This window comes from Aotus nancymaae, unplaced genomic scaffold (assembly GCF_030222135.1).
Source record: "Aotus nancymaae isolate 86718 unplaced genomic scaffold, 86718_ANA_hifiasm-v0.15.2.pri h1tg000057l, whole genome shotgun sequence".
Lineage (NCBI taxonomy): Eukaryota > Metazoa > Chordata > Mammalia > Primates > Aotidae > Aotus > Aotus nancymaae.
The window spans coordinates 19,487,789-19,513,444 of NW_026988471.1; the positions used below are offsets into that span (position 1 = coordinate 19,487,789).

At 36.1% G+C, this 25,656-nt stretch overlaps 1 protein-coding gene across 3 annotated transcripts in view; it reads right to left on the reverse strand.

Annotated features, from left to right (window-relative positions):
• LDAH (lipid droplet associated hydrolase) overlaps positions 1-25,656 on the reverse strand; it is a 130,643-nt gene that overhangs the window by 22,266 nt on the left and 82,721 nt on the right. The gene's annotated exons all lie outside the window — the stretch shown is intronic.

Consider the following 25,656-nt stretch of genomic DNA (forward strand, 5'->3'; position numbering starts at 1 on the left):
AAAGATCATATGTCTAATAAGGATCTATAGCCATAATACATAAAAAAACTCTTACAAATCAACAATAAAGACAATCCGATTAAAACTGGGCAAAGGATTGCAACAGACATTTCTAATTATCTTCTAAAGGTGATATACAGGTTGAGTATCCCTAATAAACATACAAAATCTGAAATTCTCCAAATTCAACTTTTTGAGTGCTAACATGATGCTACAAGTGGAAAATTTCACACACAACCTTATGTGATAGGTTGCAGTCAAAACATTTTTCATGAACAAAATTATTAAAAATATCATGCAAAGTTTTCTTTAGGCTATGCATATGAGGTATATATAAAATATAAGTAAGTTCTGTGTTTAGATTTGTGTCCCATTCCCAAAATATCTCATTATGTATATGCAAATATTCCCAAATCTAAAAAAATCCCAAATCCAAAACACTTCTGGTCCCAATCATTTCAGATAAGGGATACTCAATTTGTACAAATGGCCAATAAGCATGCGAAAAGATGTTCAACATCATTAATCAGGGAAATATAATCAAAACCACAATGAGATACTACTTCACTAGCATGGCTATAATAAAAAAGGCAAACAATAACCACTGTTGATAAGATGTGGAGAAACTGTAACCCTCATACCTTCTTGGTAGAATTGTAAATTGGTATAGGAACTTTGTAAAACTGTTCGGCAGTTCCCTAAAACGTTAAATATAGAGTTACCATATACCCAGCAATTCCACTTGTAGACAAGAGAATTAGAAATGTAAGTCCACAAAAAATTTGTACATGAATGTTCACAGCAGTATTATTCATAATAGCCAAAGAGTGCAAATAATCTGAATGTCCATCAAATGATAAACAGAAAGACAAAATATGGTAAAGTCATACAATGAAATATTATTCATCAATAAAAAGTAGTGAAGTACTGACACATGCTAAAACATGAATAAACCCTGAAAACATTAGGTTAAGTGAAAGAAGCAAGTCACAACCCAACATATCAAACTTTGTGGGATAGGGCCAAAGCTGTAGTTATAGAGAAATTTATAGCACTAAAAACTTATAGTAAAAAATCAATTATTTTAGTCTCCATTGCAAGAAACTAGAAAGAGAAGAGCAATTAACTTTGAAGTAGGCAGGAAATAGAGTTAACACCAGAAATTAGTGAAATTGAAACCAATAAAATAATCAAGAAAATAAATGAAACTAAAAGCTGGTTCTTCAATAAGACAATAAAATTGGTAAGTCTCTAACCAGACTGATTAGGGAAGAAATGTGAGAAGACAAAAGATATTAAGATATTATCAATATCGGGAAAGAGAGAGGTGACATCTCTCCAAATTCCAGATATCAAAAGGATAATCAGCTAATTCCGTGAACAACTTTACATTATGAATGTAAACACCTTGGATGAAATGGACAAAGTCTGCACAAAGACAAAAATGTTAAGCTTACTCAAAAGGAGATAGATACCCTGAACAGGCTTATATATATTAAAGAAATTGAATTTATAATTTAAAATCTAACAGCCAGCAAGAAAACAGGGACCTAATTGTAAAGCCACACAAAATTAATGTCCTGCCAAAAATCTGAGAAAATTCAGAAGTGGATTTTTTTCCCCCAGAACCTCCAGACAAGAAGAGCCTGGCTGACCACTTGATTTCAGCATGAACTTCTTATCTACATACTGTGAGTCAATAAAAAGGTGTTGTTTTAAGATATTAAGCTTATGATGATTTTTTACACAGCAATAGAAAATGAATAAATGGTCTTTTCACTAAATGATGATGGGTCAACTGGATATTACTATGAAGAAGAAAATATAAACTTGATTTCTACCTTCAACTTTACATAAAAATAATTGTAGGCAGGCTGTAGATCACAATGTAAAAGGCAAAATAATTCAGTTTACAGAAGATAACATAGAATATTTCATGACATTGGGGTAGGAAAAGATTCCTTTAGTAGGACACTACAACACTACCCATAAAGATCATTAAATTAAATTACATTAAAATTAGAATTTTTTTTTCTAGCAAAAAGACCATATTAAGAGAGTAAAGAGACAATCTACAGAGTGGAAGAAGATATGAGCCATATGTCAAAGGTACTGGCATCTGGAATGTATCTTAAAACTTCTACAAACCAATAACAAAAAGGATGGCAAGCAAACATCAAGATGGGCAATAGACATGAGCAGAAATTTCAGAAGTTAGTCAAATTATGAAAAGGTACTCAACCTCATTAGTTAATCATGGAAATATAAATTTAAAAATCTGAAACTCTTCCAATATTATATATGCTGGAGTGCCAAATAGACTCACAGACAAATTGATTACCACAAGAACAGGCCAATCTTTGATTTATATGCTTTTCTGCCTCTAGAAAAGAAAAAAATTATCAAATTTAAAAGTAAATTCTTTTATTATTTTTTATGACATCAGAAATTCAAAATACGGGTGAAGAAGGGAACTTATGTGTATTTTTTTTGATTATCTGGTTTTTGTGATCAAAGTTAGGTTGCTCTCGTGTGTGTGTGTGTGTGCACGCACGTGCGCGCGTGTGTGTGTATGTACGTGTGTTTTCAGACAAGGTCTCACTGTCAACCAGGCTGGAGTGTGGTGGCAAAATCACAGATCACTGCAGCCTTGACCTACTTGGCTCCAGCGATCTTCCCACCTTAGCCTTAGATTAGCTGGAACTACAGGAGTGCTTACAAAAACATTAGATTAGCTGGCTAATCTCAGTTATAAATAACTTATAACTATAAAATGTTTTTGAAAGCAACATAGTAACCCAAAGCAAAAACCTATAATATAATAAAAATCAAAAGCAATGAATTAAAACACACTACCAGAGAAAATCACAGCCAAAAATGAAGACAGTAAGAAAGGAAGCACTGAGAAAACAAGCAAAATGGCAGTACTAAGTCCTTACCTACCAACAATAACATAGAATGTAAATCAACTAAATTCTCCAATTAAGACATAGAGTGGTTGAATGGACTGAAAAACAAGACCCAACTATATGCTGTCAACAAGAAACTTATCTTACCTATAAAAACATCCATAGACTAAAAGTGAAGAGATGGAAAAAGATATCCATGCAGATGGAACTTCAAAAAGAGCAGGAATAGCTATGTTTATAGCACATAAAATAGACGTTAACTCAAAACCAATAAAAAGGACAAAGAAGGCCATTATATAATGATAAAGGGATCAATTCAGCAAGAGGATATTACATTAGTAAATATACATGAACCTAATACCAGAATACCCAAATATATAAAACCAATATTAATAAACATAAAGAGATAGAGTGAAATACAGTAATAGTAGGGGACTTTAACACCTCACTTTTGGCAATAGATAGATTATCTAGGCAGAAAATTAACAAAGAAACATTGCAGTTAAACTACACTCTAGACCAAATGAACCTAACAGACATTTATGAACATTTCATCCAACTCCTGTAGAACACACATTTTTCTCATCAGTGCATGGAACATTCTCCAGCATAGGGCATATGTTAGGTCACCAAAAAGTCTCAACAAATTTAAAATAGTAGAAATCATATTAAGTATCTTTTCGGACCACAATGGAATAAAACCAGAATGTTTGCAAAGAGGAACTTTGAAAACTGTACAAATACATGGTAATGAAACAACATGCTTCTAAATGACCAATGAGTTAATGAAGAAATTAAGAGAGAAATTTTTAAAAAAACTCTTAAAACCAATGAAAATGGAAACACAATATACCAGAACCTATGGGATACAGCTTGTAGTAAGAGGGAAGTTTATAGCAATAAATGCCTATTTCAAAAAAATAAAAAGACTTCAAATAAATAACCTAATGATACACTTCAAGGAACTAGAAAAGCAAGCAAATCAAACCTAAATTAGTAGAATAAAAGAAATTAATAAAGATCAGCACAGATAATAACAGAAATAAATAACATTGAAACTAAAAAAACACAAAAGATCAATTAAAAAAAAGTTGTTTTTTAAAAAAAGATAGACAATACCAACACACTGAAAAACCCAAATAAATAAAATCAGAGACAAAAAAGAAAACATTACAACTGGTACCACAGAAATAGAAAGGCTCACTAGCGATTACTATGAACAACTACATTTCAACGAATTAGAAAACCTACAAGTAATGGATAAATTCCTGGAAAAATACAATCTACTAAAATTGAAACATAAAGAAAGAGAAAAACAGACAAATAATGAGTAAGAAGATCTAAGCAATAATAAGAAGTCTCCCATGAAAGAAAAGCCCAGACCTTCATAGATACACTGCTGAATTCTACCAAACATCTAAAGAAGAACTAATACCAATTCTACTCACATTACTTCAAAAAAATTGAAGCGGAGGGAATATTTCCAAACTCATTCTATGAGGCCAGCATTACCATGATACCAAGACCAGACAAGAACATAACAGAAAACTACAGGCCAATATACTTGATAAGCATATGCAAAAATCCTCAACAAAATACTAGCAAACTGAATTCAATAACACATTAAAAAGATCACCATGATCATGTGGAATTCATCCCAGGGATACACAGACGGTTCAGCTTACACAAATCAATAAACATGATACATTATATTAATAGAATCAAGAACAGAAACCAACCATATGATTGTTTCAATACATGCTGAAAGAGTGTTTGATAAAGTTCAGCATCTCTACATAATAAAAACTCTCAACAAACTGGGTATGGAAAGAACCTCCCTCAATATCATAAGAGCAACGTATGATAGACTCACAGCTAAGATCACACTGAACAGTGAACAATTCAACATCTTTTCACTAACATCTAACAAGACAAGAATGCCCATTTCCACCACTTCAACTCAACATAGCATTAGAAGTCTTAGAGCAATTAGGCAAGAGAAAGAAACAAAGGGTATCCAAATCGGAAAGGAAGAAGTCAAATTAACCTTGTTTGCAGATGACGTGATCTTGTATTCAGTAAAAGCTAAAGACTCCATCAAAAAACTCTTAGAACTGATACAATCAGTAAAGTTGCAGGATACAAAATCAACATACAGAAATTAGCAGTGTTTATATATGTTTACAGTGATCAATGTGAAAAAGAAATTTAGAAGGCAATCCTATTTACAATAGCTACTAAAAAAAATACCTAGGAATACATTTAACCAAAAAAAGTGAATTTAACAAAGAAAGCTTTCCTTTATAAGGAAAATTATAAAACATTAATGAAAGACATTGAAAGGACACACACAAAAATGAAAAAATATGCCATGTTCATGGACTGGAAGGGTTGAAATTGTTGAAATGTCTGTATGACCCAAAGCAATCTATGTATTCAATGCAATCTCTATCAAAACACTAATGACATGCTTCACAGAAATGGAAAAAGCAATCCTAAAATTTGTATGGAACCCCAAAAGATGCCGAATTGCTAAGGAATTCTGAGGAGAAAAAAAAAAAAAAAGCAAAGCTGGAAGCATCATAATACCTGACTTTAAATTATGCTACAAAGCTATAGTAATTAAATCAACATGATACAGGCATAAAAGCACACAACAAACCAATGGAATGAAACAGAGAACTCAGAAATAAATCCATATACTTACAGCCAACTTGTTTTCAACAAAGACACTAAGAACACACATTAGGGAAAGGATAGTCTGTCTAATAAACATTATTGAAACTAGATACCCATATGCAGAAAAATAAAGCTAGATCAGTCCTATCTTTTACCACACACAAAAATCAACTCAAATGGATTAAAGACTTAAATAAGACCTGAAACTGTGGAACTACTAAAAGAAAACATTGGGGAAAATGCTACAGGACATTGGTCTGGGCAAAAATATTTCTCGGATAAGACCTCAAAAACACAGGCAGCAAAAGCAAAAACTAGACAAACAGGTTTACACCAAGCTAAAAAGCTGCACATAGAAAAGGAAACAATCAACAAAGTGAAGAAACAGTCTACAGCATGGGAGAAAATATTTGCAAACTATCCATCTGACAAGGGATTAATAACCAGTATATTTAAGGAACTCAAGCAACTCAATAGCATGATGACAAATAATCTGAATAAACATTTTTCAAAGAAAGACATACAAATGGCCAACAAGTACATAAAAAATGCTCAGCATCACTATCAGGAAAAGGCAAATAAAAACCAAGACTACAAATTGGGTTCACTGTATACTGTTTGGGTGATGAGTGTACCAAAATCTCACAAATCACCACTAGATAACTACTCATGTCACCAAATACCACCTGTTCTCCAAAACCTATGGAAATAAAAAATTTAAAAGAAACTCACAATTAGGTATCATCTTACCCCAGTCAGAGTGGCTACTAAGAAAACGACAGAAAAATAACAAATGTTGGTGAGGATGCAGAGAAAAAGGAATACTTGTAAACTGTTTGGAATGTAAAGAAGTACAGCCATTATGGAAAACAGTACAGAGTTTCCTCAAAAAACTAAAACTAGAACTCCATATAGTTCAGCAGTCCCACTGATGGGTATATATCCATAAGAAAGGAAATCAGTGTATCAAAGAGATACCTGCATTCCCATGTTTATTGCATCACTCACTGTTCACAGCATCCAAGATACTAATGAATCTAAGTGTTATAAATAGGAGAATGGATAAAGAAAATGTGATATATACACATAATGGAATATTATTTAGCCACAAAAAAATGAAATCCTGTCATTTGCAGTAAAATGGATGGGACTGGAGGTTATTATGTTAAGTGAAAACCAGGCAAAGAAAGACAAATACTACATGCTCTTATTCCTACATGGGAGCTAAAAAGTAAATCTTACGGGCACGGTGGCTCACACCTGTAATCCTAGCACTTTGGGAGGCCGAGGCAGGCAGATCACCTGAGGTCAGGAGTTCGAGACCACCCTGGCTAATATGGTGAAATCCCATCTCTACTAAAAATACAAACATCAGTCGAGCATAGTGGTATGCGCTTGTAATCTCAGCTACTCATCGGCGGGTGAGATAGGAGAACTGCTTGAACCCAGGAGATGGAGTTTGTGGTGAGCCGAGATTGTGCCACTGCACTCTAGTCTGGGTGACACAATGAGACTCCATCTCAAAAAAAAAAAAAAAAAAAAAAAGGGAATCTCACAGAGGTACACAGTAGAAACGTCATTACCAGAGGCTTGGAAAGGAAGCAGGGTGGAACAGATGAAGAGAAATTGGTTAATGGGTACAAAAATAGAATCGATGTAAGAAATAAGTTCCTGTATTTGATAATGCAGTGGAAAAATTATAGTTAACAATACTTTATTGTATATTTCAAAATAGCTAGAAGAACTGTATGTTCTCAATACAAAGATAAATATTTCAAGTGATGGATACCCCATTTAACCTGATCTGATCATAACACAGTGTATACAGGTAGTCAAATGTCACATGTACCTCAAAATATATACAACTATTAGGTAATCAATGAAAAAGAACCATGTCAAAAATATTTTTTAAAAAACCATAATACAATCAGATGGCATGATATACCTACCAGATTGACCAAAAGTACTAAACATAGCAAAAACAAAAGAAACGACACCAAGTATTAGTGAGAAAATGAAGCAAAGGAATGAGCAAAGTCTCCAGGAAATATGGGACTATGTGAAAAGACCTAATCTACGTTTGATAGGTGTACCTGAATGTGATGAAGAGAATGAATCCAAGTTGGAAAATACACTTCAGGATATCATTCAGGAAAACTTTCCCAACCTAGCAAGGCAAGGTAATATTCAACTCCAGGTAATACAGAGAACACCACAAAGATATTCTTCAAGAAGACCAACCCCAAGGCACATAATTGCCAGATTTATTAGGGTTGAAATGAAGGAGAAAATACTAAGGGCAGCCAGAGAGAAAGGTCAGGTTACCCACAAAGGGAAATCTATCAGACTCACAGCAGATCTCTCAGCAGAAACCCTACAAGCCAGAAAAGAGTGGGGACCAATATTTAGCATCCTTAAAGAAAAGAACTTTCAACCCAGAATTTCCTATCCAGCCAAACTAAGCTTTATGAGCGAAGGAAAAATTAAATCTTTTGCGAACAGACAAGTACTTAGAGAGTTCACCATCACCAGGCCTGCTTTACAAGAGCTTCTGAAAGAAGCACTATACATATAAAGGAACAACCAATATCAGCCTTTCCAAAAATATATCAAAAAGCAAAGAACATTAATACAATGAAAAATTTACATCAACTAATGGGCAAAACAGCCAGCTAGCATCAAACACCAGTATTAAACTTGTATATATTTCAATTGGATAAAAAGCCAAAACCCATCGGTATGCTGCATCCAGACCCATCATACATGCAACAATACACAAAGACTCAAAGAGAAGGAGGAAGATTTACCAACCAGAGAGTAAAAATAAACAAATAAACAAAAAGCAGGAGATGCAATTCTCGCCTCTGATAAAGTAGACTTTAAAGCAACAAAGATCAAAAGAGGCAAAGAAGGACATTACATAATGGTAAAAGGATCAAAGTAACAAGAATAGCTAACGATTCTATAGATCAACGAGATAGAAAATTAACAAGGATATTCAGGACTTGAACTCAGACCCGGAACAAGTAAACTTAATAAACATTTATAGAACTCTCCACTTCAAATACACAAAACATACATTACCACCTCACACCTATTCCAAAAGTGACTATATAATTGGAAGTAAATCACTCCTCAGTAATCGCATAGCATTTCATAGGTTTAAATGAAATATTGGTTGGCTGTTTGTTTGTTATCTTCTTCCCTTATTCCTTCCTGACTTCATCATTAAGTATAATTGTCAGTATACAAGAGGTTTTCAATACCCATTACTAAATTGCATTCTAGCCTGGGCAAGAAAGCAATACTCCCATTCTCTCTCCCTCTTTCTTTTCCTTTTTCCTCCTCCCCATTCTCTCTCTCTCTTTCTCTTCCTTTTTCCTTCTCCCCATTCTCTCTCTTTCTCTTTAAAAAAAAAAAAAAAAGAAAAAGAAAATGAAGCAACATATACTCTATATATTGCTGGTGGGAGTATACACTGGTACAACCACTTTGGAAACTATTTAGTATTGTCTCCTGAAGCTAAACATATGCATACCATATGAACTCTGCATTTCCTCTTCTAGATGGACCCAAGAGAAAAATGTGCATAAGTTCACTGAAAGGCAGGCATAAAAATGTTCTTGACAGTATTATTTTCAGTAGTACCACACTGGAAACCACCCAAGTACTCATCAACTGTAGAATAAATAAATTCACTGGAAAAGTATTTAGTAATGAAAATGAAATAATTAAAGCTGTAAGCAACATTACATATACAATGTTGATTAAGAGAAGTCAGACACAAACAAGTATACATCATATTAATTCCAGTTATTTAAAGTTGAAAGCCAGGCACATCTAGATGTTAGTAGTAGTTACATTTGGGAAAATGGAGTAAGCGAGATGGGCGGAAGCAGAAGGTAGTCTTCTGAGACTCCAGCAATGGTTATTCTTGAGTGGGTGGCAGTTAATGGAAGTTTGTTTTGTGATAATTCATGAAGGGATACATTTATATTTTAAGTATTTTTTTGTCATTCTTAAAAAAAACTTAAAAATTCAAATAATTCGTAAGGAGTCTTATTTCTGAAAGTAAATTTTTTCATCAGGGAATGTACTCCATTCCACCTTTATTACTACCCTTATTTATTTCTTGGTAATTTCCCATCTAAGTATACTTTTTTTTTTTTAAATAGAACATCAGCTTCTTTTCCAGTAATTGCTCCAAGGAAGCCATCTTTGTCATTCCTCAGAAATGCTCATAATACAATAATAGTGGTCAGAAATAATAATACCAAATAGAAATGTAATTTCCTAAGTAGAAAACACATTTCTCTTGGCAATGATTGTCAACAGCATTCCTGGAAATCCAGCAGAACTCAGAGTTTCAAGTACTACAGTGAAGGAAATGTCTAGTAGCAGTAGTAATGGAAACAAAAACATGAAGGAAAGGGAATGATTTGGAAGAATGTTAATTCTTTATTTTTGCTTCATTACAAATCTAAACATAGGCATAAAAAAGACTCACTGAAGACTCTAACCTTGTTTACTAACATTATTTTCTAAGATTTGCTTAGTCTACGAATATTACTACAGGACCTTAATTTAGACTGGTTAAAAGGTTTGAAATCGCTGAGTGAGGGCTAAAGCTGAAAGACCAATAGGGCATTCATCTCACAGGTCAAATGTTATCACACAATTCTCCAAGTACACATAATCCATAACTGAAGGCTGCCTTCTAATTGCCTATCCTGGTGCCATTTTGTCTGTCTGAAAAACTCCCAGCTCTTCTTCAAGTCCAAATTCATTCATCTTCTCCTCTATTACTTACCTAGGTATTAATAGAACTGATCTCTCCTTTCTCATTACCACCCTTACCTTGTATCTGATTTATGATAGCCCTTACTATGATATATTAAGATTCTTCATATTTTTTCTCTCCTACCTCACTGTAAGTAATTTACAGGCAGGAACTATATTTCATTAACTATTCTCTCCAGTGCTTAGCTGAACACTTAGCTCACGGCAGATATCAGTAAGGAAGGATTGTTAAATAAATGGGAAGAGACTGACAAAGAAGGTTACTTAGCTAGTGTTTTGGAAAGCAGGGTGAGGAGGAAAAGGCTACTGCCTTATTTGAAGTGTCCAAGAGCTGACATCATGATGGAGGCCAGATCTAGAGGCTGAAGCACACTGACACTGATAAGCCAAGCTGGCAGGTACTGGTATAAAAGTGAGATGAATAATTGAAGGCAGAGTACAAGTCTGAGAGCTCCTGTTGGGACTAGCCAGAAACTAGGCCACATACACACCAGTCATAGCAGTCAGAGACAATGAGGAGGCAATTTAAACCACAACTAATGACAAAATGGAAGGTGATGCATGAGTAGTTTTCTAAAGTAGGACTACAAGGTGGCAAGCCAAACTGTCCTGCTGTTTTGGTGGCACATGGCCTAGTACCACTAGTATGATTCATGCTAGAATGCCCCAGTTTGGCTTTGCCATTATTGAGGAGAGAGACTTGGTGGTACAGAAGTAAGGGGCATTACAGGAGGTGGCCATTGTTTTCACTAGGACAGGTGAATTTGGGAGGTAGGAAATCAACCACTGTGGGTATATACACTGCAATATAAATGTGATTTTTACTCCTGGTCTACGCTGACTGAGATACTACTTCTAGTCACTTTGATCTCCTTTAAAGGGCTGACAGATTATACATGTCCAAAATATACCACGATGTTTACAAGGAAAAATTAGTTTCTTAAAGTACTCATTACAAGGTTCGACATGTTAGAACAAGGCTTTGGTAGATTCACCTCCATGATGGCGGGGTGGCTGGGGAGAATAGACATTAGTAAGCCCATTAATACAAGTGAAATGCCAAACATTTAAAAAATCTCTTTAAAATAAAAAATATAATAATCTTGGGAGCTGCGATGGCACTTATTTAGATAAGATTTGAAGAAGACCCATTACAATTAAGAAATAAACTGTAGATCTCAGTGTGAGCTTATCTTGCCAAGGGGTTACAATGCCAGAAGGCATTCTGCAGGAACATAGCAATGATGGATTTCAGTTATGGTGGACTGACTGTCTTACCTCAGTGTTTGGTAGGTGGCCTATTCTGTGATTAAGTCCATGGATGTTGACGCTCAAGATCATCTTGCAGTGGGGATGTAGTAGATACAGTGTAACTACCCAAAAGCCAACAAAAATTTTCATTTCCCTTGACTGCCTCTACTGAGACATGGGGAAATCAAAACATATGGCTTTTCTCTATTCCTTACAGTAAGGGATATTTTGGCTACTAATCTAAAAGTTCCTGGGGAGGACATTATCTTTTTAAGTAAACCAAAGCCTAATCAGGAGTAGGCCTTTTGCCTTTCTTCCCTTCCCCTTTCTTTCTGTCTGAATGTTAGACATGAGGCCTAGAGTTGCAGGAGCCATGATGTGACCCTGAGATGATGAGCACAAGGATAAAGGTTTTTGTGATGTGCGAAGGAAAACAGACTAGAAACATAGGATCCATGTCCCTGTCGGCACTGCTGAGATGTTATTTACCTCTGGACTGCCTATGCCTGGATTTGTTGGCACATGAGAAAAATAGATCCTTATCTGTTTAGGACACTGTACTTTGGTTTTGTGCTATCTACAGTCAAACTCAATTCCAGCTGATAAAAGTGAATAGAAATACGGCCTTTGAATATTCTGGTGTTTTTGGTCATAGCACAGGGGTTGACGTGCTTAACTGCTTATCAGGCTCTGGTAACTGAGTGGGGAAGAAGGTGGCATCATGCCATATCTTCACATAACCAGGGCTTGCCTGGAGGAGGTAGGGTAGGAGCTGACTGAAAGAGAGCCTTTCTCAGGAAAGCCCCTCCTAGTGCATCTTCTGACTATTCCTGAGGCTGGAGAGATGTGCTGAGTGTAGGGAAGTTAGAAAGGTTCAAGGCAAGTAGGGCTGTGTGGTAGCAAAAGTTGAGGTTCAGGACAGGCTGTGAGACTAGAAGATTCTAGAGACATGAGCAGCCCTACATGTCAATGGAGCCGTAGGCAGAGTAAGGCTGGATACTCAGAAGGGCTATACCAGCAGGGTTTGTCAAAAGGTTAAGTAGGACCAGATAGTCTTAGAAACCCAGCTGAAATTTTCTTACAAGGGAACATTTTTCAGCAGTTAATTATTTATTTCCAGGTTGTTTTCCACCTTTCCAGTTATAACAAAGTGAAAACTAGACCTAAAAAATAATTCTCCCATTCTAAAATTTTGGAGAAATGTTTCCTAGTCAACACAGTTTATTATGTGTTTGTCTATAAGCCAGGACTGTGGTCATTATGATCATCATAGTCTGCAAACAGATAATCTTATCTAAGTGACACTGAGTTCACCAAAGTGAAAAACAATTGGAAGTGTTGTATGATTTTTAAAAAAATGTGACTTTTTAAACTGGCACTAATTTTAAAATACAAAAATTTCTTTAGAAAAAATATTAAGATATTCACTGGGCTATTTACTTCTAAACCACAGATTATATCCTAGTACTACACTAATCCCCTTTTGTCCTAAATCCTAATACTGACCGAAAAAAAAACCCAAAAAACCTTTTCCTTCATTCCCAAAGTTTAAGTTACACTTCCATGAATCATTAAAAGCTACAGTTGGGGCCAGGCACAATAGCTCACACCTGTAATCTCAGCACTGTGGGAGGCCAAAGTGGGAGGACTACTTGAGGCCTGGAGTTTGAGACTAGCTTGGCCAACATAGCAAGACCCTGTCTCTAATAAAAATAAATAAATAAATAAAGCCAGAGTTGGGTTTCTAAACACATTTTCACAAGCTGGTCATTTAAGTGACAGAATAGGTAACATGAGAGTCTGGTTTTGTATACTCAAAAATTATTTTGGGATTAACATTCTAGGAAGAAATTTCTGATTCTTTAGTGATGCATATGCTTATGTTGTCATCTCATTAAATAGTTCATTTTTTAATCACTGTAACTATCTTAAAAAATTAATTCCATATTAAGGAAAGAAAAAATTATGTAAGTTTCTTTTACAAGAATATATTCAACAACATAATGCAATCTACCAGAAAGTTCCCTATGTCTCTGTGCTATTTTTCTAGTTAAGTAACTGAAAGGAATTAAAATATCAATTTGGCCTAACTAACGAAAAGACCCAAGAATATTTTAAAAAGTTAATTATTTTGACCTGTTGTACTGCTGAAATAAGATGTATTTTCTTTTAGCCTTGATCAGAAAATCCAATTTAGCTGTCTCAGTGAAAAAGCCTATTTTTCATGAAGTGAAAGAACATCTAAAGAAAACATAGTAGCAACATTCCAAAATTAAAACTGAAGAAAAAAATCCATATATGTTCTTTAAAAATAACATTTAAAGCAACCTAGTTAACAAAATGACACTGATGAACACTGTGGTAAAGCTTATCATGTATGCTAACTGAAGCAGGGCTACTCTTCTCTGAATGTCGCATAGGAAATGACATTTCACTCATGCATACTGGAGAAGAACACTAATGCCACAGAACTCAAGCCTACAGAAAAAGATGTATCATCTTTGCCAAAAGGGCAGCAGGATTTGAAATACTTGAATATTTTGGTTCCTTGAATTTTTCAGAGCTTACAACAACAACAACAAAATGTGTGTATAAACTAAAGGATACAGAAAACCAGTTTCTATCTAGATAGGGCAGGATTTATTATCCACTGCTTGGACTAGCAAACTTCCTCCATTTGTTTCTGTAAGATTTCTACTGAAGCACAGACATTACATAATGTGCAAACACCGCAAGGCCTCCTAAAAGGCATGCTGGCAGGTTAAAAGGTCGTCGTCTGGATGACAGTCAAGCCACAGAGAAACAGGTCTGTGGGGGCCGGGGGAAATATCCAGCTGGACCAGATTCCCAGCTGAGAATGATCTCTGATCTCATCTTCTTTTCCCTTGATAACCCCTCGCTTCATGTAACCATGAAAATTATGCCAATTCGAGTAGCTGGTATGAACGTTGGTTATGTTCACTATTCATGGAGTTTGTAAGCTCTAGCAGAGCCCACTAATACTCTCCCAAAGTTAGGGTCTTCTGTTGAGTGTTGTTCTTTCTCGGTTGGGGCCTTCTGTTTGTGGGAAGCAAGGTACTAGGAATCACCAAAGTGATGGCGAGGGCAAGCCTCGGCAAAGGCAGCTTCTGTGATGGTTATTGCAAGAGGAGGCAGGGGTGGTACTGGGGATCTAGAGGGAAGGGGCTGGCTAGGATATCTGAGATGTTTAGTTAATGATCAGCCTAGAGTCACTACTAGGAAATGAACTACGTACCCAAGTAGGGAATGAACCAATAACCCAAAGAAGAAAGAGGACAGGTAACTCTTGCCTCATTTTCCTTTACTCAAGGTTACACAGACTGGGTAGGTTATGGGAAAAACAAAAATCAGAGACCACTGAAGTAGTAGTTATTTGGATATCAGAAGGCTAGATTAGAGCCAAGGGATTAAAAGATCAGAAAGGAAAGGATGTAAGAATAGGAGGGCTGTGCTCCAAAAGTTTGTTTGCTAGTTTGTTGTTTAGAACAGAGATGAAGAAAATGTAGCTGAACGTTCAGTCTGATTTACAAAATCTATTTTGCACAGTAATAACTCTACTATGGTTGTGAGAGAAAGGAAGCTCAGGGTTCCTCAAGCAACAATGTAGTGTAAAACTCTGGTTGCCTTGGATTGGGAAGGGAAATATGTTTTGTGCCTAAACTGTCTTGCTCCCTGCTGCCTGTACTTGGGTCTCCTGGAAGATGTAGCAAGAGGTCAATTATTGCAAGTAAAAGGAAGATCCCTTTCTTTCAAATGCAGCTTTTGAAGCCTACTTCTCCTGAAGTATAACTCTAATGCAGAAAAAGTGGAAAATATCTTTACATAATTTCCTGTTTTAATTAAAAACATTAAACACTTGTTTATATATGTGACATACTATGTATTCAGTAAACATATTGTTAAGAATAATTTGTCATAGGTAGACTTTTCATATAATTTATAAATCTCATATATAATTTTACATCTATACATATATAAATGTATAAAACTTATATCCCATGTCCTGATTTGGGTTTAGAAAATATTTCTAAAGTGGCATAAGCACAGCTGCATATCTAATAGTGTCCTCAGCCCTGGGGCTCTGGGTCCTCAACCTTCTCAATGTCTCAAGGACAAGGAGCACCTAATTCAGGCAGTCAGGATAAAGGGAACACCTATTCCAGAAAGGAAAGTGGTGCCTCTAGCTGGAGAATGCTTTTTGTTTTTAATTCAACTTTTATTTTAAGATAGTTGTGGATTTACATGCAGGTATAAGAAATAATATAGAGAAATCCATGTACCTTTTACCCAGTTTCTCCCATGGTAGCGTCTTGCAAAACCACAGTATAATGTTACAGCCAGGATATATATACATATTTTTTAAAGAGACAGGGTCTTCCTCTATTGCCCAGACTGAAGTGAATTGGTGCAATCATAGCTCACTGTAACCTTAACTCCTGGGCTTAAGCGATCCTCCTACCTCAACTTCCCAAGCAGCCAGAACTACAGGCGTGTGCCACCATGCCTAGCTAAATTTTCATCTTTAATTTTTGTAGAGATAGGGTATCACTATGCTGTCCATGCTGGTTTTAAATTCCTGGCCTCAAGTGATCCTCTTGCCTTTGCCTCTCAAGTGTTGGGATTACAGGCATGAGCCACCATACCTGGTCTACCACCAGGATATTGACATTGATACAGACAAGATACAAAATAATTCCATTAGCATAATAATCTCTCTTGTTGTTCTTTTATAATTGTACCCATTTCCCTCTTTGTCCCCCCTTCATTTTTAACTCCTGGCAACCACTAATCTGTTCTTCAGTTTTATAATGTTATCATTTCAAGAATGCTACATAAATGGAATTATACAGTATGTAACTCTTAAGGATTGCTTTTTTTCACTGAGCATAATTATCTGCAGATTGATACAGGTTGCTGTGTGTATTAAAATCTGTTCCTTTTTATTATTAAGTAGCATTCCATGGTATGGCTTTACCAGTTTGTTTAATAATTTACCCACTGAAAATACCTCGGGGTTGTTTCCAGTTTTTGGCTATTATGAATAAAACTGCAATAAACATTCATATATAGGCTTTTCTCTGAACACCAGTTTTCATATATAAGGGATGAATGCCTAGGAGTATAACTGCTGGTTCACAGGGTAGCTGCATGCTTAGGTTTTTAACTGCCAAACTGCTTTCCAGAGTTGATGTACCATTTTACATTATCAGCAGCAATGTATGAGTGATCCAGTTTCTCTGTATTCTTACCAGCATTTGCGGTTGCTTTTTTTTTTTTTATTTTAGCCATTCTGATAGGTGTATAACGGTATCTCACTGTGATCACACCCAGCTAGTCTTTACCTTGTCCTAGATCCTGATCCTGCATATTTTCTCCCTTTTTTCTAAAAGGATTAAGATTAATATGTAGATCCATGACTCATTTAGAGTTAACTTTTTTATAAGGTGTAAGGTTTAGGGTTTAGGTCAAGGTTCATTTCTTCCTTTCTTTCTTCTGTTTTTTCTTTTGGCCTAAGGAGAGCCAGGTGCTCCAGCAACATTGTTGAAATGGCAATTCCTCTTTCATCAAATTGCTTTTGCCCTCTTGTCAAAAATCAGTTGGGCATATTTGTATGGGTCTATTTCTAGGTTCTTTTCTCCGTTCTATTGATCTATGTATCAATCCCATCACCAATATTATAAAGTTTTGATTACTGTAACTATATAATAAATCTTGTAACCAGACAGACTCACTCCTTCCACTTTATCCTTCATTTACAAAACTGTATTGCTAATTCTTATTCCTTGCCTTTCCATATACCTTTTAGAATAATCATGTCAATAGCTACAAAAAAACCTTGCTTGGATTTTGGTAGCAATTATGTTCAATATGCATATCAATTTATGAAGAACCGACATCTGATATGGTTTGGATTTGTGTCCTCACCCTAATCTCATATCCCCAGTGTAATCCCCAACGTTGGAGGTAGGACCTGGTGGGAGGTAACTGAATCATGGGGATGGTTTCTCATGATTTAACACGATTGCTCTTGGTGCTATTACAGCAATAGTGAGTGAGTTATCTTGAGATCTCGTTGTTTAAAGTGTGTAGCACCTCCCCTACTGCTCTCTCTCAGTTCTGCTCCTGCCATGTTAGATAACTGCTCCCGCTTTGCCTTCTGCCATGAGTAAAAGCTACCTGGGGCCTCTGAAGAAGTGGATGCTGTCATGCTTCCTGACAGCCTGTGTAACTGTGAGCCAATTAAATCTCTTTCTTTATAAATTACCCAGTATGAGAATGGACTAATACATCTTTACTATGTTGAGTCTTCCAATCTATGAACATGGTATGTCACTCCATTTACTTAGGTCTTCTTTTGTTTCTTTGTCAATAGTCATCATTTTCAGCATATAATTCTGTATATGTTTTTCTAAATGTATGTGTAAGCATTTTTCTGACTGGCTATAAAGGGTAGTATATTTTAAATTTTGGCTTCTATTGCTAGTGTATGCAAATAATATTGACTTGTGCTTATCTTGTATCCTGTGACCTTGTTGTACTTGTATTAATTCTCAAAGTTTGTTTTTCGTACATTCCTTAGGATTGTCCTTTTTTTCTTTTAGTTTTTTAAAAATAATTTGATATGTTTTTATTTTCTGGCAGAGCCACAGAACCATCCTTGGGATATTCTCTATAGACAATCATGCCATACAAACAAGAGATTAACTTCTTCCCTTCTGATCTGTCTATCTTCCATTTCCTTGCCTTGCCTTACAGGACTGACTAGACCTTCCAGCGCTACGTTGAATAAAAGTGCTGAGAGCAGATAGCTTTGTCTTGTTTCTAGTCTTAGAAGAAAAGCATTCAAAATACTTTTTCTTCCTGCATCAGTTGATAGAATCATTTGGTTTATTTTCCTTAGCCTGTTAATATGTTAGATTATATTAATGGATTTTTGAATATTACACTAGACTTGCATGCCTGGAATAAACCATATTTGGTAATAGAACAGTATATAATTATTTTTATATGTTGCTGAATTCTATTTGCTAATATTTTATTAGAGATGTTTGTCTCTATATTCATAGAGGATACTGGCCTGTGGCATTTTTGTATTGTTTTTCTCTGGTTTTGATATTAAGATAATACTAGCTTCAAAAAATAAATTGAGATGTGTTCCCTCTTATTTTCTATTAAAATATGGGTAGAATTGTGTTAACATTTCTTTAAACATTTGGTATAATTCTCCAGAGAAAATCTGGGCCTGTAAATGTGATTTTTGGAAGTTTTAAAATTACAAACTGAATTTTCTTCGAAGTTATAGGGCTCTTCAAATGACCTATTTCATCTTGGATGAGTTGTGGTAAAGTGTCCACACTTGAAGAATTGGTCTATTTCATCCCAGTTGTCAAATTTATATGTGTAGAGTTGTTCACAGTAGCCTTTATTATCCTTTTGATGTGTGCAGGCTCTATAGTGATATCTTCTATTTCATTTCTGGTATTGGTAATTTGTGTCTTCACCTGTTTTTTCTTTGTCAGTCTTGGTAGGGGTTTGTCAATTTTATTACTCATTCAAAGTAGCTGCTTTTTGTTTCATTGATTTTTCTCTACTGTTTTTCTGTTTTCAGTGTTTTTTTTTTTTTTTTTTTTTGGTAGAGACAGGGTCTCACTATGTTGCATAGTCTGGTCTTGAACTCTTGGCCTTAAGCAAACCTGCTGCTTCAGCATTCCAAAGTGCTGGCATTTCAGATGTGAGCCACTGCTCCTAGCCCTAATTTCTATTTCTATTCTTGTTATTTCTTTCCTTTTCCTCCTTTTGGGTTTATTTTGCTCTTCTTGTTCTAAGTTCTTGAGGTTGAAGCTTAGGTTACTGATTTAAAATTTTCTCCTTTTCTAATATAATCATTTCTAATATAATGCATACATTTTTGTCTTATCAGTGTTCTAGCTCTGTCCCACATATTTTAATGTGCTATATTTTCATTTTAATTCAGTTTTATTATTAATATTATTATTATTATTATTTTTGAGACAGGCTCTTGCTCTGTTACCCAGGCTGGAGTGCAGTGGCATGATCATGGCTTACTGCAGCCTTGGCCTCCTGGGCTAAAGTGATCCTTCCATCTTAGCCTGCCCAAGAGGCTGAGACTACAGGCATGCACCTCCATGCCTGGCTAATTTTTTTTTTTTTTTTTTGAGACAGGATCTCACTTTGTCACCCAAGCTGGAGTGCAGTGGCACGATCTCAGCTCACTGCAGCCTTAACTTCCTGGGCTCAAGCAATCCTCCTGGTTCAGCCCCCTAAGTAGTTAGGACTAAAAGTGTGCCCCACTATCCCCAGCTAATTTTTGTATTTTTAGTAGAGATGCCCAGGCTGGTCTTGAACTCCTGGATGCAAGTGACCTGCCTACCTTAGTCTCCCAAAGTGCTGGGATTACATGCATGAGCCACTGTGCCTGGCCAATTTTTAAATTTTTTCTAGAGACAGGGTCTCACTGTGTTGCCCTGGCTGGTCTAGAACTCCTGGGCTCAAGTGATCCTCCCACCTCAGACTCCCAAAGTGCTAGGATTACAGTTGTGAGCCATAGTTTTATTATTTACATGTAGCATTATTTAAATTTCTTTGTAATTCCATTTTTTGACTCATGAGTTATTTAGAAGTGTGTGGTCTACTTTCCAAATATTTAAAGATCTAACTTTTGTTACTCTGTTGTTGATTTTAGTTTGATTCCATTGTGGTCACTGAACATACTCTACTGTTTCAACGATATTAACATGTTGATATCAATTCTGTTTGGGTGGAGTGTTCTATAAATGTCTATTGGCTAATTTTCTTTGCACTGAAATCTACTTTATTTGATATTAATAAAGCTATTCCTGGTTTCTTTTGCTTATAAATGTTTGCATAATATATCTTTTCCTATCCTTTTGCTTTCAAGCTACTTACATTTAAACTAAGATTTTCAAGGACAGTATATAATTGAGTCATATTTTCTAATCTACCCTGCCAATTTCTTTTAATTGTGTATTTAAATCATTTACATTCAATATAATAATGGACAATCATTTTATTATTTATTTTCTGTTTGTTCTCTGTCATGTATGTCTCTGAGTTCTTTTTCTGGTCTTCCAATCAATGTGCTACTAAATATAGAATTCCATCTTGATCTATCCACGGTGATTTTGAGTATCTCTTTTGAATAGCATTTGAAATGACTGTTCTACGTCCTACATTAGAGATACACATGACTTATTACCATCTATACATGGTTACATCTTACAGTTCAAGTAAAGTATAGAAACCTTACTTGCCATTATGTCCTTGTACCCTCCCCCATTTATAAAATCGTTGCCTTAAATATTTCCTTTGTGTACATTTAGAACCGTAAGAGACAGGGCTATAATTCTTGTTTTAACTGTTAAACATAATTTAGAAATCTCAAGAGATGAAGAAAGTTGCATTCGTCCACATTTTAACTTGTTCCATTGTTCTTTCTTTTTGACATTCCCAGAGTCCCTCTTTTATCATTTCCTCTCTGTTGAGAGAACTTCCTGCAGTTATTCTTTTAGGATAGATCTAATGATGACAAATTCTTTTAGTTTTCCATCATTTGAGAATGCTGAATTTCCCCATCTTTCCTAAAAGATATTTTTGCTAGATATAGAATTTTGGATTGATAGCTATTTTCATTTCGTATTTTGCCATTTCCTTCGGGTTTCCACGGATTCTGATGTAAAACCAGCTGTCCTTCAAATAGACTTTCTTCCATGAATAATGCATCACTTCGCTCTGGCTTCTTTCAAGACATTTTCTTTGTTTTAGTTTTCAAAAGCTTGGTTATGATGTGTTTTAGTGTAGATTTCTTTGGATTTATTCTGTTTTAAATATGCTCAGCTTCTTGAATCTGTAAGTTCATATCTTTTGCAAAATTTGGGAGTTTTTAACCAATTTTTCTTAGTACTTTTTCAGACCTACTCTCTATTTGTAGGACTCGTGTTATCACAAATGTTAGATGTTTTGTTGTAATCCAGCAGGTCCCTGAGGTTCTGTTCAGTTTTTTTCCCCTTTTTAGTCTATTTTCTCTCTGTTGGGTAATTTCTACTGATCTAATCTCACATTCACTGATTCTTTCCTCGTCCCCAATTTTATTACTGGGTCCATTCATTGAGATTTTAAATTTGTTCTAAAATTTTCATTCAGTTTTTTTTTAAACTTCTCTTTCCTGAGATTTTTCTATCTTCATGTTAGTTTCAAACATGTTTATTATTGATCATTAAAGAATTTTTATAATGGCTGCTTTAAAGTCTTTGTCAGGTAATTCTAATATCTGTCATTTTGATGTTGGCATTGATTTTTTCCCCCCGCAAGATGGAGTCTTGCTCTGTCACCCAGGCTGGAGTGCAATGGCATGATCTCAGTTCACTGCAACCTCTGCCTCCTGGGTTCAAGCAATTCTCCTGCCTCAGCCTCTTGAGTAGCTGGGACTTTTTTTTTTCCAGACAAGTTGAGACTTTGTTAGACAAGTGATTTTCAACTAAAACATGGACAGTTTGAGTATTATGAGACTCTGGATCTTATTCAAACTTTATGTTTTAGCTGTTTTTTCATTATGGCCACATAGGGTAGAGTCTAAGTTACCCATTTGACTCCTGTTGATACCCAAGGACAGAAGTGGCTCCTCACAGCTGCTGGGCAGGGGTAGAAATTCTGACTCCTTACTAGGCTTCCACTGTTAACCTCTTGCCTAGGACAAGTGGGAGTCCCTTGCTACTTCTCCCCACATGAACCTTTACCTATATCATGGGGGTAGTGGTGATGGTGGCTCCGTTACTGCAGGGCAGTAATGAAAGTCTTTGCTGTCTACTCAGCCTCTTCTGGGACAGTATCCTAGAGCAAGGAAAGAAAGGGGTGCTTCGTCGCTGCTGGGGAGAGGGTAAAGTCCATGCAACCTTTGTGGGCGTGACTGGAGATGGCTGGAGTAGAGTACAGCAGTTACTATCTAAAGGTTTCTTTTAAAAAGTATTAAAGACCAGAGTCCAGGTGTCGTGGCTCCCGCCTGTAATCCCAGCATTTTGGGAGGCCAGGGCAGGTGGATCACCTGAGGTCAGGAGTTTGAGACCAGCCTGGCCAACGTGGTGAAACCCTGTCTCTACTAAAAATACAAAAATTAGCTGGGAGTGGTGGCGGCCACCTGTGGTTCCAGCTACTTGGGAGGCTGAGGCAGGAGAATTGCTTGAACCTGGGAGGTGGAGGTTGCAGTGAGCTGAGATTTAGCCGCTGCACTCCAGCCTGGGTGACAGAGTGAGACTCTGTCTCAAAAAATATATAATAATAATACAGAAAGGAAGTATTGAAGACCAGAATACACTGTTGCAAAATGACTGTAGGGGACCGAAGTATGCCATCCCTAAAGATGCCTCTTGGGCAAAAGGATTATTTTAAACTGAGTATTTTGAGAAATTGGAGACACAGGAGAAGATCTAAAAATGGAGAAGTTCCCTTTTTAAAGGGAAATTCACATCTATAAAGGATATTTCCATTCGTATGGGTGTCTTCCTCTCTGTACCATGAAGGATGACTTTAAATAACCAAGGACTCTATCGTCAATGCAAAGGGCACCAACTTAAATCTGTAAAACAAACTTTTGTCTTGCGTGCAGTGCTTTTCTTGGTCACCTCCCATTACTGACCTCCTTTGTTTTAGTTGAAGATGATTTAAGTCTGAACTCAGAAGCCACCTCTTTGAGATTTACTCTTTTCTCTGGGTATCTCCCATGTACATACGAAGTATAAATGTTAATAAATTTATGTATTTTTCTTGTTAATATGTCTTTTGTAACAAAGATCTGCCCCAACTAAGAACTATACAAGGTAGGGAGAAGACTATTTTTTCCTACTCTATAAAACATTGCTCTTTTCCTGGTCTTTGGGCTAGCGAGAGTAGGCTTTTGTGGGGGCCTTTAAAAGTGTCTACTCTTTGTTTTTTCTGGGTTGCTGGCTCCACATCTAGGATATATGTGTTAAAAAGAAAACCCAGGGAACTCACCACCATGTTTGTTCCTTGGATCCCAACGTCCCTACATAGCCTGCTTTCTGTTCTCTACCTTGTACAGTCTTCTTGATGTTGTTTTATAGATAACATCTAGGGTTTTTAGCAGGAGAAACAGTAGAAAGTCCATTTACTCCAGCTTCCTGGAAGCAGAATTCCCAGGAGGAAATTGGAATCCCTAACTGAAGAAGGCTTTTAAAAATCCATTCTATAAGGCAAAAAGAAATGGCTAAAAGCAATGGGGCAGCAGTGGGTGGGGTGGAGGGTACTGGGCAGGACAAACAAACCTGTAAAGGGAAGTAAAATGATCTTATCAAAGTATATGTGGAGAATTTTACATACACTTGCCAGAATTTCAAATGTTGATTCCATTTGGTCTCAAGTGATTTCCAGAGGTAGACTGGCCCTAACTCCTGATTTAATCAACAACTGAAAACCAAAGAGGGGAAGTAACTAAACTGAAGCTACAGAGTGAGTCTAGGGCAGAACCAAAATGAGAATTGAGGTTTCTGACTTCCTTTCAGTACCATTTTCACCACCAGTAAGCATCTGTTCCATTATACAGTCAGAGGTGTTTGAACCAGAGAGACTTCATTTTGAGTGTGGGCTAGGAAAATGAGGCTGAGACTTGCTGGGCTGCATTCTCAGAAAGTAAGGCATTCCTAGCCTCTAGATGTTTACGGTTAAGGGAATAAACTAATAATGTTTATTAAAACAGACCCAGACTTGGGAGTGTCCAGATATCCCGATACCTGGGGAACAAAGGCATTTCTAATTTTGCTTTAAAGATAATAATACCAATTCTTGCAAAATACAGTACTTACGAAAATTAATCCTTTATCACAAACCCTTGCAGCAGAGCACATCTTCCCATACATACAAGCATTGTACCTAGGGTGGATGCGCTCCTCTTAATTTTAGGAATGTTCTACTCTGTCTATGGAATAGCTGTTCTTTCACCACTTTACTTAATAAACTTGCTTTTGCTTTGCACTGCAGACTCGCCCTGAATTCTTTCTGGCGTGAGGTTCAAGAACCCTCTCGTGGGGTATGCATCAGGACCCTTTACTGTAATATGGTGGAGAGATGAGGAGTTGCAGCAAATGGTCTTTCAGGGATATTTCCAACTCAACCTCTGGCAATTTCTAGGACTGTCCTTAAGCCTTGCTTCCCCTCTTCCTATCGCGTCTTTTTTGACCACTATGCTAAGGTTATATTAAAGAATGGAAATTGGGGGGCAAATGGAAACAGAAAAGATCTATAGATGACAAATATACTGAACCCTGTATTTGTGAGAACTGCTTCTTGCTACATATTTAGAAAAACACCTCCCATATGAACTGCCGCTGTACAATTGAACAGGCAGGGCTGTTAACTTGTTTCTAGTTCATTATGCATGTGACCTTATAGCATTCTTACTATAGCTGAGCATAGAAAACTTCATTCAGGAGTCCTGCTGTTATCATTAACTACGGCAAGAAGACAACAGCAGCAGCTAAAGGAAATGCAATACAGCGGCAGAATGCCTGGGTTTGAACACTACACACTAGCAGTATGACTTTGGGCAACCATGTAACTTCTTTGTACCTCAGTTGCTTCATCTAAAATGGGAACAATAGCAATATTAAACCTTATTAGTTCTTCTGAGGACCACAGGTAAAACCTTAGAAAGTGCCATTAGCTGCTGCTGAAACTGTTATATTGTACATTGGAGGTCTGTTATAAATAAAATACTAGATAGAAGCTTTACATATTTTATCACATTTAACACTAGAATAACCTTTTGAAGTATGGGGTATTGTTATCACCACCTTATAGATTAAGAAACTAGGTTTACTTTATTATGAAAGTCATTTATAAATACAGTATAAAATAGTATAATCTAAAAAGATAGATTTTAAAACAACTTTTGAAGCCAAAAAGTAAAGTCACAAAAACATTTCCTAGCATATTCATAAAATACAAT